The sequence below is a fragment of the Apaloderma vittatum genome, unplaced genomic scaffold (assembly GCF_000703405.1).
Source record: "Apaloderma vittatum isolate BGI_N311 unplaced genomic scaffold, ASM70340v1 scaffold28935, whole genome shotgun sequence".
Lineage (NCBI taxonomy): Eukaryota > Metazoa > Chordata > Aves > Trogoniformes > Trogonidae > Apaloderma > Apaloderma vittatum.
Window position 1 is genome coordinate 1 of NW_009715859.1, and position 544 is coordinate 544.

Here is a 544-nt window from a genome sequence, read left to right on the forward strand (position 1 = left end):
CAGGCTGGCAGTGGTGGGGAAGGTTGACAAAGCCATGGTCAGCTGCCCTGGCACCCTGTCCTGGTGCTGAGGGGCCAGCGGGCATCCCTCTATCACCTCCTAGGGTTTGGTTGGCCCCTGTGTGCAGATGGCAGCCAGGATGCCAAGGTGAGGGGCTCCGCTGCTGGTACCCTGAGACCCTGATGTCCCTCTGGGCTGTCGCCAGCACTCAGGTAAGCAGCATTGCCTCACTCTGTACATCCCACCACCTGCATTCTCCCTCCTCTCCCCATCCTGGAGGTGACACCCTCACCCTGGGCAGCTTGACACCAGGGTCCCAAGGTGGGAGATAGGAGGGTTGCCAGAAACAGGGGCTGTCCCCAGCCTGGCTGCTTGCTGTGGCCAAACCCACACACCAGGCAAGCACCAGGTGCCACCACAACAAAGATGGTGTCACTGGTGAGGTGTCACTGGTGAGATGTCACCAGCACAGGCAGGTGTCTGAAGGGATGACAGCGCCAGGAACAGGGTGCCCTCACCCGGATGATGTAGCGGGAGGCATTCC